Source organism: Ambystoma mexicanum, chromosome 9 (genome assembly GCF_040938575.1).
Source record: "Ambystoma mexicanum isolate Mex_15411 chromosome 9, UKY_AmexF1_1, whole genome shotgun sequence".
Taxonomy (NCBI): Eukaryota; Metazoa; Chordata; class Amphibia; order Caudata; family Ambystomatidae; genus Ambystoma; species Ambystoma mexicanum.
In genome coordinates this window covers 582,666,373-582,686,031 of record NC_090931.1, presented here as the reverse complement: position 1 = coordinate 582,686,031, position 19,659 = coordinate 582,666,373, and the positions used below count along the sequence as shown (strand labels likewise).

Genomic DNA, 19,659 nt, shown 5'->3' with positions numbered 1-19,659 from the left:
AGAGGCACGGTGAATGCCAGACTTGTTAAGGACTTGTTTTATTGAAGTCAGTACAGCATATAAAGAGTTCGGCCCCCTGTGTGTAGGTGCAGTAGTGGCATTGGACAAGGACGTGGCAATACCAATCCAAATGTCCAACAAGAGAGGGGCGGTAGGCGCCAGGCTGCTGAGGGGAGGAAAGCATTAGACGCTCAGCTCCAGAGCATTGTGGGTAGTGTGAAACTGCAAGCCAAAAGGGGTGGCAAACCAACACTACAGAGTAACGGAGAAACAACAACATTCCACGGAACATGGCGCTGGGTGAGAAGACTCAGACTGTAGGAACTGGAAATATCTGTGGAGAGAAACGTTGGGCCTCCGCCATGAGGAACAGTAGCAAGACGCAACCCTGGAACTTCTCCCTTCAAATGGGGAATAAGGAGCAGCTATGTTCTTTTGCCAGAACAGGACTGCGAGACTTGTCTTTGGCCTCAAGCCCTGGGATCGTATCTCTCCAGCTCTGAAATCCCTTCATTGGCTCCCAGTGGATGCAAGGATTACATTTTAAACCCTCTGCATTGTCCACAAGGCTTTCTGGGGCCTGGGTCCAAAATACCTTCAACTATCCCTCTGTAAATACATCCCCTCTCGAGCCCTTCGCTCCTCCACTTCTAACTACCACAGGGTCAGTTGTTTTACAAAGAAACGAGCTGGGGGTAGATCTCTGTCTTCAGCTGGGGCCTCCCTTTGGAACAGCCTGGTTCCGGGAGCACCTCAAGACCTTCCTCTTCGCTTCTGCCTTTGCCCCACTTCTCCCCCACTGATCTGTTTTCTCTCTCGGTACTGTGCACCTGGCCACCCTCTCTCCTTCGGGCCCAGGTACCTGCTCACCCTGCCACCCTCCTGCACTATCTCCAGGCCACCCCTTGCACTGGGGCCTGTATCTGTACCCATACAGCCCCCCCCACTTTTCTTCTGCACTTATCGGATATACCCTATCTGACTAACCTAGAACATGCCACCTGCTGACTGCACTACCACTGTTTATCGCCTTTATTTATTTATTTAATTTACTTATTATTTATTCCGTTCTCTCCTCAGTTCCGCACTTTCCACTTCTCCGCCCTTCCATGCACTTTCCCCCTCTTCCCTTTTCCATGCACTTGCGCGTTCTCAATGTCACTGGGCCTAGTATGATCGTTGTTTTTGTTCTCCCTTGTTCCACTCCCTTTGCCTGGTCATGCTCTGAAACACTTGTGTACGAGTGCGATATAAATAAAATATCATTTAATTTCATTTAATTTCATGATGTATGTGCGACAGTGCCACATGGACCGGTAGTCTGGCGCGCCTGCACTTTCCACCAAACAGACTGTGTTCGAAGACGGTATTCCATTGCTGGAAAAGACAAAGCTGTTATGACCCCAGCGGGATAGAAGAAATCCCTCCATGTGCAGAAGTCTGAATGTGGCGTGGGACTTGAGCCTGACAGCTGGAAATAGCCCTGATGTGAAGTCTACATTTCCTAACATTGGGGCAGGTGGGGAAGTAATGGTTGCGGTGTTGTAGTCCTTGGCTGCCTTATGCACATATTTCAGGGTAGAGAATGCCGAGGGAAGTGGATCAGCACAAGTCAAAACCATTTATTGGAGACCGGCAGCACAACTTTTAAAGGAGAAACCAAATAGGGTTTCCCTAGGTCCATACACTGCTTGTCCCACGGGGATGAGCGACCGGTCAAGCGCCCATGGTAACTGGGCTAAATAAGGTAACTTTTGACATCCCAGTCCCCCATTGGCCTGTGTCGCCAATGACGTCTTCTTCAGGACTGTAGGGAGAGTACTTGCCCTCACCTACTGGAGCATCTGCTTTCGTATAGTTTGGATACTTCCCTTTGGGAATTCAATGACTATCACATGAAATAAGTAAAGTACGTAAAGGCTAATTTCCCAAACCTAGTGAGTCCCCCAGCAGCTTTGCTGGATTTTTTGGGGTTTAATTTTTCCTCCTGCTAAGAGTGAGACTCTTTTTCTCCCACTCTTAGGCATGATTTGAGAATGTCCTTTGACTGTAATGTGTTTTATGGGCTATGGGGTCTTTTACTCCATAGGGCTTCATGTGTTTTTGGTAAGTGTGTTACACAGCACCTTCAGTGCAGTAACACAGGGGTGTCATAGTGATCCCCAAACATAGACTCCATAGCTGGGACTGACTACTGTCTCCCAGGGCATGTAAAGTCACCATTGACTTTACTAGTCTTAAATTGTGAACAGAACCAGTACAAACCATCATATTGTGGAAGTACTGGTAGGGGTAATTCGATTGCCCCTGGGTATGTTTTTCAAGGGGGCACTGTCCAGTCCCCCCTTGTCGAGTTTCTGGCTGGTGGCAGTGGTTACCACGCGAAATATTCCACCGGAATATTTCCTATGGGATTTTCCCATTCATTTTAAACGCACCACTTTTTTGGTGCAATTTTAAAGATACCGCCGGGTTATTTATTTAATATTTATTCCCCGGTTGGGTCTTTTTGCCAGGACTCGGTTTTAAAATGGCTTTTGTGTTTGCCTCTGTAACTTCAAGCCAAGTCGAGCCCTTTGTTCCACTTGTGGCGGGCTTCTGCACAGAAGCCTCCAAAAGTGGTCCCACTGTGTCTGGCTCTAGAGGATGTGTGGGAGGGGGGAATAGGCACCCTGGACTGAGTTGCCTTGGCAACTCAAGTCGCACTCTTGTGTGATTGGCCCAGTGGTGAGCCGCCCGGCTCACCACTTAGCATGTTTGATTGACAGCTAGGCTGGTGAATGGGGGTTTTGCTGCATAAAAGCAGGGCTTTGGGGACTGGAACTTCAGAAGTCGCCACAGGACCTAAAGAATCTGAAGAGGGGAGAAGCTGAGCCATCTACAATGACGACACCACCGGTGGAGCCCTGCTGTATGAAACTCACCACTTTCCCGACGACAGAGAAGATCTTCTTCCAGGAGAGTCTTCTTCCCTTTGAGCTGGTGGGACCAACCAGTTCGCCTTTTTCGCCTTCCTGTATCGTCTCGTGGTCGAATCGCCCGTGCCAAGCACCTCGCGGCCGGATAGCCACGCTTCACCACTACCGCGAATAAAAGGGTAGTACCTTTTAACCGGGAAACTCCACGGCTGGTTTCTTCCCTGGCAGTGCAACGATCTCCAGCTTTCCTCCACGTCGAGATCTTCTCTTCCCCTGGATGAAGCACCGACTTGCACCCGCTGCCAGGAACAACTTCCCCCGCTGGAGCTTTCTCACCATTTCAGGTACTGTGTCCCGCCTGGTCTCCCTTGCAACAGACCGTTCAAGGTGTCCCGTACATCCTTGACTCTCTATCCTGGGGTGACCTCGGACCCGTTAACATTACCTGTCTATCTTGATCCGACCTCTTTTTGACTTTACTGCAAAGACTTTTAGTGCATTTCCACTGTGTGATCTTGGGCACATTCCGCCTTGCTCTCTCCAAGAGTGGGCCTGGCAGATGAACTTTTTGCGCTACAGTAGACCCTGCCTTTCTTGACTTGCTGAGGTTCTTTAAAAGTGTTGGTATTGTGTGTTTTTCCTATTTCTGCCTTTTCTCTCCTTTTTAAATAATTATTGGAGGGCCATCTATGGTTACGCGCTCACCTCTGTTTTGCTAAATAAGTGGTGTACTAACCTAGACTTGTCAAATAATTAATTAGGGATGTGTATATATTTCTAGTGACTGTGTTTGAACTTGCTTGACATATTAGTGCCAGTGTATTTTTACAAGTGTGTTTTTAAATAAATAATCTATATACTTTTATACCAAAGCTCTGGTCAGTGTTTGCTTGTACTACTGTATTTTTAGCCCTATTGTGTATGCTCTATGTACTGCCTAACTCTTCTTGAGAGAAGTCTGACTGCTCAGCCGCAGCTACCAGGTAAATCTGGGTGGTACAGACTGCTACCAATTGGGTTTACTGCTAACACCTGTAGTCTTAAACTTTTTGCAGTGGTCCCTAAGGGAACTGCACAAGTTTCTGCCTAACAGTCCATACACTGCTTGTCCCACAGGGATGAGCGACCGGTCAAGCGCCCATGGTAACTGGGCTAAATAAGGTCACTTTTGACATACCAGTCCCCCATTGGCCTGTGTCGCCAATGACGTCTTCTTCAGGGCTGTAGGGAGAGTACTTGCCCACACCTACTGGAGCATCTGCTTTCGTATAGTTTGGATACTTCACTTTGGGAATTCAATGACTATCACATGAAATAAGTAAAGTACGTTTGGTAAGAAAGTCATATTTTCAGCTCGAATTCTACCCCGCCAGGACACTTCTCGATCAGCCCATCAGCGGAAATCCTTTTTCATTGTTTTTAAGATCTCAGGGCTATCATGTTGATATAATAGCCAATTTCATTTAGCAAGGCCATTTCCCAACTATTGTAGTTTATGGCATTCCCATGTGAACTTAACAGAACTCTGACTTTGTTAATATTATGGAATTTTGTAAGTAAATTTAAAACCAGAAACCTGGCCAAAGATCTCCAGTGGGGTAACATTGTGGGATAGCATAGCTGTAGTGTTCTGGATAAGGAGCAGAAGGTCATCGGCAAGTAATGCTATTGTATGTTGTGAAGTGTTAGTTAAGGATACCTGGATTTCCCTGTTGAAGTAGACCGATTGAACCAGTGGCTCTATGGAAATACTGATGTGGATAACAGACATCTTTGCCTCATGCTTCTAGAAAGGGAACCAGACTGGATAGAAGGCCATTCACCATGGACGTCATTTAGGGGTCGCCAGGGGTCGCAACTGCGACCCCTGTGGTCTCCCTTGCTACCCCTGTGGTCTTCCTTGCTACCTCTAAAGGATTTTCTTTTTTTTTTTACCTTGAGTTTGATGGGCTGTGGCCAGCAGCTTGTGGCTCTTTTTTTCTGGAGTGACTGGTTTTCTGATGGCTGTAGCTGGTAAGATATCTCAGTGGGTTGAACGCTGTCTGCTGCAATGTGTATCTGATATGCAGGTTGCAGGTCCGACTACCAGCAAGGTCAACTCAGCCTTTCATCCTGATGAGGTTGATAAATGAGTACCAACACAGTTTGGGTGATAATAATAATATTGTATGATCTTGTGATATTGTATGTATAATTGTTATCTATGAAGCACTTAAGCGTAAGTGCTATATAATAACACATCATTATCGTTTGGCCTTAGAAGTCTGCTTGCATTCACAGTGATTTGGGAATATGGGCCTATACGCAGTGATATTAACGATACATATGGTGATCCATTCTTGTATGAAATGTATATCACTTTACAGTGATATAGTAACCATATTTTTTGTAGTTTTGTTGTAGGGTGAAAGGTCGTTTTCCATCGCTTCCCATGATATCACTTCGGGGTGGGATCAAATCACATCACTTCCTGTGATGTCATCAGAGGTCGAGGGTTGTGTGATGTCACTTCCACCACCCCTGGCATTTTGGTGAAATGACGTCCCTGCCATTCACCTTTAACATTGTGGGTTGATGGACAAAGTTGGCAAAAATGTAAGTAATGCATTTGGAGCCACGTGCAAAATGCATCATGACTTTTCTCAATCTATCCGATCAACTGGTTTCTCAGCTGGAATTCCTTGGTGTTTTCACACTTCGATAATTAAGTATCCAGCATGGGACTAGGACACAGGAACTAGGCTGGAGACGGTAATACAAAACAGGAAATGTATTTTATTCTTCAGTTACAAATTAAGGCTTAGACCAGAACACAAGAGTATGCATCTTCTCAGCTCACAGTCCCATGCTGAAGTCCTGCCCAGCAGTCACTCCCGGAATCTCCAGCAACACACATTCCACATTCCATCCAACATTCTCACAGCAGCATCAAGTTCACTTGCATGTATGATACCACACACCTCCTCCCCTAACAACACAAGGCCATCCAACACTCAACCTAACAACCACTCAGAACCAGACTGACATATTGCCCAAAAGGAAAACGTAACAGCCAAAATAAACTAATACTTGCTTATGCCCTGGCCTGCCACACCAGGGCCTTGAGTCTGCTGCACCCAAGCACGTACTACCTACAGAAGGGTATACACTACTACACAGCAGCAACCTCAACTACACTGACAACCATCAAAACCAAACATAACATCCTTATGGTCTGGCCTGCCACACCAGGGACTCAGGTCTGCCACTCCTGAGCACAAACCTGCTCAAATACACTGAGCAACCAAACAACAAACCAAAATCCTGCCATGTTGCCACCAACAACTAAATGCCCTGAGAACACAACCATCCACAACCACAGAACCACCAAACCACAAACCAACCAGGAGACCACACACACCACAACCTAAAGATGCTTACTACGACCCACAAATGCCTCAGTATAAGTAGTCCCACATATCTGTCAGCCCGTATTAGCACTAAACCTAATGTGAGGAACCTTCGCTCTTCCTCTGTGATCATTCTCAAACATCCCAAATTCAGGACAGCCAAATTTGGAGGTACCACTCTTGATGCTCAGGGTCCTCTTCTTTGGAACACACTTCCAGCCCGGATACGGCAGATCCAGAGCTGTACAGTGTTGAAATGTGCCATAAAAACTCACTTCTTCAACTTGGAATAATCCTCTGACTCTTTCCTCCTTCTGCCTTACATGCCTGTTTGTCTTTGTCTTGTCTCTGTGTGCGCCCTGAGGCCCACGGGCATGTTGGCGCGTTACAAAAATTAAAATAAATAAATAAAATAAATAAAGCTCAACCACATTTCCCTGAGAAACAATTAAAATAAAGAGCATAGACAAATCACTAACTACACACAGATCATAAAAAACACAAACACCACTGCAAGAGATCAGCAACGTCAAACCACAACACAGGAGGCCAATCCCATGTTCACGTGGAACCTCACCTGTCACTCAAACACAGGTGGTCAGTTCCATGTTCAGGCAACACAACCATACTTATTATGAATAAGCAGATGCAACCATAAACCGGCGAAACTACAGTGCACCTCCTCCATCTGCCACAACCGTGCTAACACCACAGCTAAACACGGGATAACTCCATGCACCGAAGTACAATACAGCCTCCACATGACAAAACAACTCCACATGGCAGAAACCTCCATGACACTAATTTACTGCACGGGTCACTACAAGTACACTACTCCTGCACAACCTTGCTTAAATGTCCTGCATCTGCGACTACAAAACACTTAAGGGCTCCTAAGTCTAAATTCCTGCCCAATAAATGTAAGAACGTCCAACAACCACAAAACTCAAACACCAACTCATTATCTGGTGTCAGTAACCACTACAACAAAACATACAGACACCTACTACCTGACGTCATTAACTCCCAAACAATATACTTAACACCTACTCTTACTGGGTGTAAGTAATAATTACTACTGCAGTAACATACAAATACCTAACCTGGTGTCAACTATTACATAAAAATATACTTCACTCCACAACATCCATACACTCCACAACATACATCTCTATATCACAACCATGTTATAGGCACCCTACACCGACTACCATCACTCCAACTTCAATTCATCGCCCATCACTGCCATTCCCATACCAAAACCATGTACTCTACATGAAAATGAAACTTATTTTAAAGTAGTGGTGATCAGGCACTACTTCAAATTCCTCCAAAAACGACATCCCCTAAAAATGGAAAGGGGCACAGTAAAATGCATACTGTATAATATTATTACAATATTATTAAAATACATGTTAATTCTCAAACCGCTTCTATACAACATGGCACACCACTTCCAACCCCAACAAGCTTACAACATGCACTGGTGCAATGGCTACACCCAGAAACAACCCCACATGGTGTACTACTCACTTCTCACACGTCGACGTGCCACATGCTGCACTCACTACACCCAAAATCACACAAAGAGGGTGCACTAAATAACTGTACTAAACAATGTAGTCCTAAAACATACATACATCATAGAACCACTCCTATACTCCACTACATATGTAACATCATCAACTGACATTAATACAAATTCGCCATTCCTAGTCAACTGTGTCAATATACATGCCAACTTAAATGCCTGATTCTAAAATTCCATTTTAAAATTCCATTCTCCCTAATCCCTGCAGCATAAAACTGGTCAATTTATACCCTCCTTCCCTCCTCTGTTTTTGCTGTCTTCCATCTGATCATTGGATTGCTGAGGTCTTTCCTCCAATTGACCAATCTTTTGTTCCTACTCTGATTCGGTGTAGGAGTGTTCTCAAAATGTGGATTCCAATTATTCCACTCTTTTTTCAATTAGCGAATGGAATCTTGAAGTCCCTGTTTAGAAGCTGCAATGATATGATATGATTGGGTATTTATAACACACTTAATACCCAGAGGTTTCTAAGCATGGACCCGGGGATCAAACTGTGTTGCTGCGTGTCGTCTTGCTTCCAAGGCGAGCACGTTGGCCTGGAGCCAACCTCCCGTTACGATGCCATGTTTCAGTTACTGGAGCATTTTAGATATGTCTCCTTTAGTTGCGTGAGCCAAATCAGAAGCTTTTAAGAAATCCTGGAATACCTTCAGAGTAATGTTGGGCCTCTTTAGACATATACAGCAATTCTTGTATGTAGGAAGAGTTTGATTCTTTGGTTTTAGATGGTTTCATTTTGAAGGAAGGCGCTGGCTGTTACCTCAAACAAAGCTTATTGTAGGTTATCAGGGCACTGTCAAAAATCACGTTTCACCTCATCTGAGGAAGGGCATAAGTGGGTTTGATGATTTGTGTGGGGAAAACCTACGGCGCTGTAACCGAGATTGGTTGCTGACATCGATCTCTCACCAACGGAAAGGAGCAGGTCCAATTAGCTTCAGACAATGGAAGGACCCTGTGATTGACAGCAGATGATATTAGCTGTGCCTAATAAACGAATGCAAGATGGTGAGGCCACACTTACAAATCCACTGCCGTTACAGGAAATGTAGACAGCCAGATTGAGAAAGGTATGGCTGCCTGTCTGCTATGGCTCATATGTTACTTGTACAATATCCTGACTGTTTTGAAAGTCCATTTAGAGGCTGCTTCTTTGCCTTCAGGTTCGTCGATCTCAGTAGATTAATGGCAGGTGCGTATGGGCACTTCAACTTTCCCAGCACATCTCCTGCAAGCCAGTATGATGGCCCATCTACGAAACAGGGCCCAGACTGCTCACAAGTATTGCAGCTGGGGCCGAGGTGGACAAAGACGCCGGCCTCACTGTGGTCACTGGGCTCCTCCACTGCCTACCCTACTTGATGGCACCACATCCGGGGAAAATCTGTCAATTGCTTCACACTGATAAAATACCCAGCTAGTCCCATTTTTTCAAAACTGGGCCTGTCTGAGCCTGTTAGGTGTATTGGGGTCCAGCAGAGGTCTTCTTCACTGCACGCTCGACTCAATGTTGCCAGGAACAGGACTGGTCTGCCAATCGCTCTGCATAGATACGATGATGCAGCCAGTCCTGTTGTCTCTGGACCGTGTTTCCGCCGTGCGAGCATATATTCAGGCCTCATTTTGGTCATCGGGCTCCTCGACTAGACGCCCCACTGGATGGCAACTGTGCCAGGACAGGCCGCCAATCACGCCAGACCAATAAGGTGATCCTTTCAGTTCCGTTCTTTCTGGTCTGTGTCTGGACCAGTGGTCGTATTGTGTTGGTGTCTCTTTTGTCCCATGGACCTTGCCGATGAAACTGTTGGCTCTGTCCACCATCACTGCTGTGGCTCTGTCTGGAAAACCACATGTGCTTCAATTTCAGCACCAGTGATTGGTGGCTGGCAGTGGCCATCTTAGGTGTCATGCGGAGCAAAGCTGAGGGAGGTGGGTATGTTATAAGCCCCGATCCAACCCGTCAGTGGCCAAAAACAGTTTACTGTTGGTACATCACTTCTGGTCCCTCAAATCGGTTCCAGATCATTCGATTTTATTTAGGTGTGAGTTGCATGTTGAAGGCATAAGCACATCTGAGCAACAGGGATTTATCTATTCATCGACCCCTGCTCTTTCCTTCCTCCTCTGCTTTGAAAATAGTATGACTGAAGGAATGGGCGGATGATTCCCTTTAATTCAGAGGCGTAGCCAGGATTGTCTAACTAGTAGGGCCTGAAGCTAATGTAGCTGGGCCCACCGCCGTGACGTAAACATCTGTAAATGCCCACACAGAACTGCTGAGTGGGCATCTACTGATTTAGGATGGGCCTTGCCCGCTCAGGCCCTACCCTGTTTACACCTCTGCCTGGATTTACTTTCGTTTTTTCCATCTGAGCTTGGCTCAGGCAACAAGTGACTCTCCTTCTGTGTTCCCATGCCAAGTAGTATGCAAGCTCAAGTCTCACATTGTGCACCTGTCGGCCATCTCAGCATAGTCACCTTGCTATCTGCTCACCTAGGGTGGCCTCGTGCAAATTGCTGCGGATTTCTGGTACATCGCTCAGGCCAATCTCAATCAACAGCCGCCCTAAAATCAGACACAAACAGCCCCCAGAAACAATCATATCAATAAACACTGATGCCGCCTCAAAAGGCGTACCGCATTGGCATTTCACAACATAAATAAGCACCACATTCCTGGACCCCAAAGAACTACAGGAGCAAAGACCAAAGAGAACATCGACCTCACAAACCAGTATGAAACAGAGATGGTATCCTTTTGGGTCCGCTTCTCTAGCACATTCCTTACAACTGCACACATAGAATCAACCAAGAAACTCGGTAGATCTGCCAGATCTATTGGATCACTTTGAAAAATAATGCCGACGCCCAAAATGCTGATTTGATTTTCTTTAAGCCCATTTTGCTGCCCATATACCTGGGAAAAGACCCCCCAAAGTCCTCCTCCATACCCCCTATATTTATTATCACCCTAACCCACCCCACACATATATAAGCAGCGAAAAGTGGCATTTTAAATTCAGTATTTTGGCCTTCGGTATTTTCGGCCACAGAGTCATGGAGTGATACAGATCTGACTTAGGTCAGTCTCCTGTGCTCTTGCCCTTCAGCCATTAAACCTCAACATCAATCGACAATCATGATACGTCCTGATGGGCAACAACACAACAATGAACTCTACTCCGAGATCAGTTGTAGACTGAAACTCAAACAGCTCAGTATAGCATTAAACTCCAATAATTTATATCTTCATCAATCCCGAACACCCTCCCCTTTCCGAAGTAACCGATTCAGGCTCCCATCTCCGAACACCTATACACAACATGCATTGACACCCCACCCCACATGGCATCTTCATGCCTCCTAGTACCACATTAGTGTGACTAAGCATTGCCAATGCTCACATCCTTAACTCTATCACACACCCTCCATGCCAGCGGCTACGCCGATATCCTAATGCTGTCATCTAATGGTTATTAAGTTCTCCCCTCCAGATAAAGCACATACCCAATTGCCACTGCAATTAACCACATAGACCCATTCCAGCACTCAGGAAACTGTTTATAACTTTGAGTGCGATGAATTACCATTGGATTGGTTGTGCTAGTCTGTGAGATATTGTACATGGTACCGATCACTGTGCCTGGATTGAAGGAGTGGCAGGCCTGGCTTTATCCCCTTGTGGTTTGGTCCGCAGAGCCTACAGATGATGCTAACATTAAAACATCTTCTTCTCAACTGCCAAGACCTATCGGCAAACAGAAGAACACATCTCGGTCACCTTTTCACGTACTTCTGTAGCTTAGACGAAGAATACTGGTGGACGTACCTGATTAATGGAAAAGACATCAAACCGGTGATTGCAGTAGGAAATTTCATAGAAAGCCTCAACCTGGACACCAAATAACTTGCCGAAAGAGGATAGGAATCAGAACAACTACATCAATCAAGACTTAAGGAAATGTCATCTTCAGCAGAGAAAGACCTTCTAAAAACTTTTAACCAATTAAAAGAACAAAGAGAGGAAAACAAACATAAAAGGCTCACAAAACTTGTAAAAATTATTAAAATAGTTGAATCAAGTATTAAAAAAAAGATGCTATTTGTCTTGGAAAATGGTGGGAGAATGCAATTGACAGGCGGTGGGTGGGGACAATGGATTGTTGCCTATCAGAGGCAAGTGGTGGATGTGCAAGTAAGGTGATAGAGAGGGGTTGGGTGAGGGTGTGACAACTGGGGTGAGTGATACATTTGAAGGGCAGCCAGACACAAGGTACAGAGGCAACAACAGACAGAGGATGGGAGTAGGTAAAATTACAGAAATTGTCAAAGGGTTGTTTGGGCAGACATTGGGGCAACAGCAATTATGGAGACCAAGGGCAACAGACAGGGAGTGTATGGGAAAATAACTGGATAGGTGGCTTGAAACAGCTGATTGAGGTGGGTGGGTGACTTAACATGGTGTGTTGGAGCACAGTAAACCAAGTGGATGGACACAAATGCATGGATTGTTGAATGTGATAGTCAACCGATGATTGGTTGAATGCAACTGAGATGATGAGGGTGGTGGTGGTCACTAATGGGAGTGGGTTGTGACTGACGGGATGTGGTGATAAATATGAGGGTGGCTATGGCATAGGTGGATGGGGAAGCAGTTTTTTCGATGGGTGACATAATGGTGGGTGGGGGTAACAAAGTAGTGTGAGTGGGAGAAGGTAGATGTGCGAGTGGGTGATTGTGTTGTGGGGAGACAGGTGTGGTTTTGCAGGTGGCAGGTATGGTTGTGTAGGCTAGCTCATGGAATGGAGTGGGAGGGTGGGCTGCCTGACAGAGGGTGGGGAAACAGTTTAGTGATGGAAATGGAACGTCATGATGGAAGGGTGGTAGGAGTAGGAGTCATTAGGGCAACTGGTAGTTCGGGTGGGTGGGAGTGACAGACGAGGTGTGCATCTGGATGCAGCAGACAGGGGAGATTTGATGCCACATATGTGACTGGATGGTTGGACATAACAGACAGAGCGTAGGTGATGGCAACACATTGGGGAATCAGATATTGATAGTTGGGATGGATGGGTGACAGAAGAGAGATAAAAAGATTGGGAAGGTGGATGTGGGTGTGAGGATGTCTAAGAGAAAAAGGTATGCATGGTGACCGATAGGGTAGGATGATGATCGCAGCAAAGTTGGGTTGGGTAGGCACTGGGGAAACGCATAGAGGCAAAACAGAGGGGGTTAGTGGGTCAACTGATGGTGTGGATGAGTGTTTTCTGTGCGGTGACAGATTAGGTTGGAGAAATGGATGTGAGGGGTTACAGGCTGGGTGGACAACAGGCAGGTGGATGTGGGCCATAGGCAGGCAGCGGGTGAGTGACGAGAAGACAAATGTGGAAGGTGGCTACCAGATAGGGTAGGTGGTTGATGGATGGATGGCAGGTGTGGGGTTGGCAGGTCAACCAATGGGGGGGTGGGTGATTGGGTGGTAAGGGGTGAAAAACGCTGTGGGCAGCCAATCAGAGGGTCGGACAACAGGAAGGGAGTGGGTGAGCACGAGAGCAACAGATGGGGTGTGTGCATGACAGAAGGGATAGGTGAGTGATAACAAAGAGTAGATGGGAGAATGAGATATGGTTGGGTGTTCAACAGACGGGGTGGGTGATTTGATGGTGGGGACACTAAAAACATTGGGTGATTAGTTATAGGTGGGGTAACAGAGTTGTGTGATTGGCTGGTGGAGGTTGACACCTGGGAGATAGACAAAGTGGAAGTGAAAAATCGGGGTGGGTGGTACAACGGTCATGGTGTTGAGTGGGTGGGTGGTACAACAGTCATGGTGTTGAGTGGGTGGGTGGTACAACAGTCATGGTGTTGAGTGGGTGTGTGGTACATTGGTCCACGGTCTCTGAGTGGGTGAATTGGTGGCCAGAGCAGGGGCTCCTGCCATGAATCTCAGTGCGTAACCACATACGGGGAGATATATTTTGTGGTTTCTTTTAGATAGGTGATGTACTGCCGTTTCTAGGGAGAGTTCATGACACCTCAAGGACAGAGAGCTTAACCGTTCACCCCTCTCTCTGGTAGGGTGAATACGTAAAGTAAGAAAATGTGTTTAAACCAATCCTGGTTGTCCGGCCAAATGGCCTTGTTATAGGAAGGTCATGTGCACTCTATGTATTGGGTTCTTTGGTAGCCTGCCTTCCTAATTCACGTTGCCCTTCTTCCTTCAGAAAGAGACACATTTTGATAACCTTTCAGACACCGAGTGGCTAGGAATATTGTGGATTCTAAGAGGAATTCGTTTTTTAGCCCAGCAGCTTGGAAAGAAACAGTTTGTCCCGGCTTGTTTTTCCCTCAAAGGTGGTGCAGCGGGTAGGCGTGCTGTGCCGGCTCTTCGATGGAGGCTTCACTGATATTGAGTGAGTTTTGCTCAAGTATTCAGGCCCACTTCTCTGGAAGTCTAAATGAGTGATGCAGAGGGATTTGAACTGGATCCTGGGGGCAACAAGAAGCTGTGCAGTGTGTGCAAGGCTAGGGAGATGTGATGCCATGGGTGACGATGAATGGCAGGTCTGGCTGCCATGTTTTGATCTATCTCACTACAGTCTTGGAAATTTAGTCTGAGGCAGTCCACTGGAGCAGTCGAGTGGTAAAGCACCAGTGAGGTAATGGCAAGCACCTTCTGTGGGTACACTAGGAAAGGAAGAATGTGCCACCTTTGGTTCTCCAGATGATTTGGACCACAACTTCCATCAGCCTTAGCCAAAACAGTCAATGGAGAGTGATCATGGGAGTCATAGTCAAAAAACATTTGGGAGACACAGGCTGCAGACTCCCCCTGTATGTGGAACACTAGGAATTGATAATGTATAGAGCCAACTGCTTTAAATGTATTCTAATGGAAAGGCTGCCGACCCTTTTGGCATTTAGTTGTCATCTTTGTAATATAAGTTTGTTCATTCTTTAGGTAATAGGATCCTCCCACGGGTGGTAATCGCAGCACTGTTGGATCCTATGGAACAGGCCAGCCTTGTCTGATCATTAAGTACTCAATTAAGTCAGAAAGAATAAAACGAAATCACAGGAACGCTCAAGAATGCAAAAGATTTACAATCTCTGTCAGTGTTTTTGTTTGATACAACTTAGCAACTCAATTTCACATCATTGCTTTTTTAAAGGAGTGTAGCTTTACATGTAGACAAGAATTCATGGCTATGGTAATGACATCGCTCAACAAACAAACATACGCTTAGGCCTTCAGATCCGCTCCGCGTACAGCAACACCTCCCTCCCAAGCTAAAAAGCTCCAGGGATCCGAGCAAACCCACCGTGACCCAGAAATGAGGGAAACCAGGCCATGCGCGTGGCAGGAGCGAACGCATAAGGCAGCGACTTCCCATCCATTGATCTAACTGATGGCAGACTTATCAATCACTCAGCCAATATAAAGATGTGCTGCAGCCGGTGATGTTCACACCGCGGACATCGCCTCACTTTCCTCCGGAAGGGACGTGTGGCCTAGTTAGCAATCTGCCCATGGACCTGCCGAGGTAGCCTCTTTATAAAATATTCACAGCAATAAATATTTCAGTGTACAAGAGCTTCCCCGGGCCATTCCGTTTCCTTTTTTTTCTCCTTTTGGCACAGCTGGTATGTAATTTTTATGTTTAATGATGCAGTCAATACCTTCATTATGGTGACAACAGATCCCTTCAACATCATTGGCTTCTGTCCTACATTGTTTCAGCTACTAAGAAATTCACATCTAGGAGGCTAAGGGACACACTGTGAAGGTTAGAACTAGAAGCAAGTGTAAAATGGGGAGATCTTGTGCCTTTTGGGGGATTCCAGCATGGGGCTTAATTAAAGACTGCAGGGTACTCTAGCACAGAATGGGAGGCGTTATTGGCCGGCAGAGTTCTGCCATAAGTAGAATGATTGCACTGCAGGGAATCGTTCATTTATTTTAGCTTGCACCTTCATCTGAGTCTGGTAGATATCAAAGGTAGTTCGTCATGATAGATCATGACTTATTAAGTTCTTTAGATTATGAATGTACAATCTCTTGCTTCAACGCTAGTCAAGCAGCAAAGCATGTCACATGTATCTCTTGTGACAAAGTAGGAGACTTGACCTCTTTCCAAACAATGGAAGTAATGTGGTGGTCCAGGGAAGCTGGCCACCCAGAGCCTTCGGGCCTGAGTCACAAGATACCCAAAGCAACACAGGGTAGGGGAACCAAAGATCCCCTCACTGGCCCTTTTCCTGTTAGAGTACGAAGAACAGGATCAGTGTGGTTCACCTGGGGCTATTCCCTTTTTAAATATGGGTTTAGAAGATAGTTGAGGGGCATATGTAATTCTGTCTGATTTTGAATGAAGGGAAATTATGTATACCGCAGAAGAATTGCAAATGAAGCATATAATCATTTATTACCAGGTGTTTTGTCTGAATTTGTGGCAGAAGACCTGTGTGACGTCATTAATCCAAGATGGCCGCTGCTACAATTTATGAATCAGAATTTGATCTATAACTCCCTTCAGAGTATCCTATCACATATTTCTAAGGCCCTTTTTATTCACCATAAAAACTGAATTGAGAAATTCCTTAAAAGAATTTGATATCTCTTATTGTTTAGAAGTTTCCTTTTTTTGCAGTTTGTTTTTCATGATTTCTAACTTACTTTTCCTTCTATTTTGTTACAGGTTCTGGTAATTGGCAAGAACATTTGAAAATTATTTAAGAGCAGTTGAAGCGTGAAATTTGATTCTATTTTCCAGTAAAATCAATATTTTTAAAATGTCAATACCTCCAGATATCAAAAGTCATTTAAAAGTAGAACTTCCACCATCTACCAAAAAAGGAAAATGGATAACAGAATTTTCCTTGTGTATCTTACGTCAACAAAGAAATAAATCTCCCCTGGTTAATCCAAAATGTTATGAAAATGTTTTAGAGTGTATTAAGAAGAGATCTGAATGGAACAATAATTCATACTTGAACATAAGTCTGCGATTAGCCAACTTAAAACCTGAAGAACTGAAAAATGAAAAAGCATCATGGCATTCACAATGCTACAAGCAATGTATTCATAAGGTAACAATGGATCAAAGCAAAAGATTGTATGGAGTGTAGTTATGTGAGCCAAAGCCATCTATCTCAAGCCATGAAGAAGAGGAAGAAGTAGAACAAAGTTTCATTACAAGATCATGTTTAACAAAAACCTACCTAGCACATTTTTCATAGAACTACCCTGAAAGCAGTTATAGCTCAAAAACAAAATTAGTATGGTAACAGCGGCCATCTTGGATTAATGATGTCAGAAATACCCTCTGCCACAAACTCAGACAAAACACCTGTTAGTACATGATTGTATGCAATGCACAAGTCGAGGGACCACACTGGTGGACGTCGTCCGCCCACTTTTTTGAGAGGGGGGCGGACACTGTCGTCCCTTTGTATTTAAGAAATTATATAAATAAAGAATACAACAGGTTGCAGTCGGGTTTCTAACTCTGGACGGGAATTGAACCCTGTTCTCCCACCTCTGAACAGAGACACTTACCAGCAAGACCACGACAATCATTGTCAGTAAAGATGCAGAATGTTTCCTATTGACATCGTTCGATACAGACTTGTTTTGTTACAGATTCTCAGATTTAAAAGGTGCATGCACTTTATACTCAAGCAAGAAGGTAATATGAAAATCTGTCACCTTGGCAAATGCTTTTGATGTGTGTGTTTCTTTTTTTATCGTGAAAGACAAGACTGAATGAAATTTGCATATTTCACATTGACGCACTGTGACGTCACTTCCCAATGCTTGCCAGAGTCCCCCTACTTTTCTTTTTAGGACTTTAGTCCTGATTGTATGCTTCAATGTCAATGCAGCCCCAGTAGGCATACCTTCCCTTCATTCAAAATCTCACAGAGTACGTTATTGTAACAGATGCCCCTCAACTAAGAGTGGACACTGAGACAGCCAACCCAAAAGCAGGATACTAGGTTTCAACGTCATCAAACCTCAGGACCCTGGAAGGAGGAAACCAATCCAGCCAGGAGGAACCCTTGTGGATGACTGATGCCCAAACACAAACCCTTACTCAAAAGAACAAGAAACAAAGAAGCCCTGATGCACCACAGCATGGAGGAGGGGACCCCTGCATGATCCTACTGGATTCTGGAATGCAGAGGCATTGCTACAGGACACAAAAGCAGAAAGCTAACACTCACTGTGGGATCCTGTGTACCTGAAGGAAAAGGTGTGGAGATGTGCCAGTGGACAGAGGATTTCAGTGAAGCTGCAGGCATCGCGGAGCAAAAAGCAGAATGCCAAGGCCTGACCGCAGAGCCTGATTATGGAGACAGGAACCTTCTCTTGGTCCCAAGATGGGGGACCAGGCATATAAAGACTTGGGACTGGGCTGCTGTACAGCATGAAGTCAGCCCGCCACAACCACCTATGGAAAATGTGGAAGCATCAAGATAAGGAGACTACCTAATCCACAAGGTTCACAAAATATAGTCGAGAGCCAGAATCCTATAAATGAGGAAGTGCAAATCACAATGAAAGAGCAGCAGACAGGAACAGACAGGGGATATAGGATGGAAGGCTCATTGGCAAGAGGACGTACCTGGAGGAACACGTCACTGGCAGTTGATCGCGCATCTGGCTAGCATATTGCAGCTTTGGACGCGGAAAGAGGTTAAGCTGTTGCCTGTGTAGAAGGCACTTGCGGTCACACTGAGGGGAACTAAATATGCTGTACACACTGAAAAGGGTAGGATATCACTTATACAGAGTGAGAGGGACACTGCATCCCATACAGAATGGGAAGCGTCTTGATATTTAATACAGGTGGCTGGGCACTATATTCCTGAAGACTGGAGACCAGTGGGAGGTAATCATGACCTACCTTTTAAGTTAATCACAAATAGTGACTGGATATAATATGATATGATAGGTTATTTATAACGTGCTTAATACCCAGAGGTTTCTAAGTGCGGACCAGGGGATCGAACCTGTGTTGCTCCGTGTCGTCTCGCTTCTAAGGCGAGCATGTTGCCCCTAAGCTATCCTCCTCATCTAAGCACTATACCCCAGAAAATGTTTGAGAACCAAGAGGCAACTAGGCTCTACACCCTTGAAACTGTGTTGGAGAACCAAGGAGCAGATAGGCGTTATACCCTGAGACCATGTAAGAGACCAGGAGTGTGCTGGGCGCTGCCCTAGAGACAAGCATGGACCTTCTACGTGCTTTGTGCCAAGCCTGCACCTTACCTCCCAAATGGGAACATCCTGATTCATTTTAGTCGATTCCCTAAACCCTAGAGGCACTCATTCCCAAAACTCTATCCTGACAAACAAATAAACATCTGTGAACCTTAACTCTTGTGTCACGTGAGTCGGTTGAAACAGCAGCACACTGCACTTAAAACCACAAATAAAGTAACCATGTGCAAAGGCCATCATAGTGTGTGTGGCATCTCATTTGCAAGAAGAATACCATTCCTTGTTGAATTGGCCTTATAAATACCTAAAATACAACACAAAACTGTTGGTAACCTTAGGACAATTTGATCCATTGGTTGTACAGTTGTTCCATTACTGATACACCTATTTCCACTCAGTTTCAAGCCTATCAACTAGTTAACAATTGTCTTCCATTGGAATTCGATGTCAAAACTTGCCGGCTGCCCCCAAAGTACTCAAGAGGGTTCTGATCGCACCCTGTGTGATGGCAGCTAGAAAAGAGATGATGGA

At 45.3% G+C, this 19,659-nt stretch overlaps 1 protein-coding gene and 1 pseudogene across 2 annotated transcripts in view; one reads left to right on the top strand and one right to left on the bottom strand.

Moving 5' to 3' along the window:
* LOC138489532 (transmembrane protein 65 pseudogene) overlaps window positions 1-16,638 on the top strand; it is a 74,744-nt pseudogene extending 58,106 nt beyond the window's left edge.
* LOC138488307 (LHFPL tetraspan subfamily member 7 protein-like) overlaps window positions 1-19,659 on the bottom strand; it is a 941,289-nt gene that overhangs the window by 638,217 nt on the left and 283,413 nt on the right. The window lies entirely within an intron of this gene.